This window comes from Tenrec ecaudatus, chromosome 4 (assembly GCF_050624435.1).
Source record: "Tenrec ecaudatus isolate mTenEca1 chromosome 4, mTenEca1.hap1, whole genome shotgun sequence".
Classification (NCBI taxonomy): domain Eukaryota; kingdom Metazoa; phylum Chordata; class Mammalia; order Afrosoricida; family Tenrecidae; genus Tenrec; species Tenrec ecaudatus.
Window position 1 is genome coordinate 159,128,530 of NC_134533.1, and position 681 is coordinate 159,129,210.

Genomic DNA, 681 nt, shown 5'->3' on the forward strand with positions numbered 1-681 from the left:
TCCCACCAGCAATACATAAGAAAACATTTATTTTTAAAATTACTATAAGAGTAGACTAATTTACTAATGATAGTTAAGATAAAAATGAAACTCAATATCTACCAACACTAATTTTATTAGATATGGCACTGTAAATTTTACTTCAAATAACATCTTGAAAATGTGTTTTCAATTACTAGTAGAACAAAAGACTTTCTGAGGCCCTACGGTGTCTGGTTGTGTTGTCTGCTTCCCCAAATCCCTCTTTCTTTGGGTCTGCGACAGCTCTTCCTGATCTCACAGGTAGAACGTTTGACATGGGTCTCGTTTCCCAGGTGGCTCGCTTCTTTGGCTCTTTCCTGTATCTCTCTAGCCACCTCAATCTGTGCTGAGCATGCTACTTTCACTGGACTTCAGGTGTTTTAATTCATCACTATTTCGGGTCAGATTAACTTCTGAAAAAAGGTGAGGGGGCATCATTTTAACAAAGTTGTTTTCTGAGTAAACATTGTTGACCCAGTGAGGTCGAGAATAGCTTCACTTCCCCTAGAGGGCTAACTAGACAAGGTCATCATTGGTGCATTTGCTTTTAGAAAGTTAGCCTCGGTTTTTGTTGCATTTATGTTCCAGCAAAGACCAGCAAGATGCATCATAAATTCACTAAATTCCGATGTAGTATACATTTTGACCTTCAACTTTAGA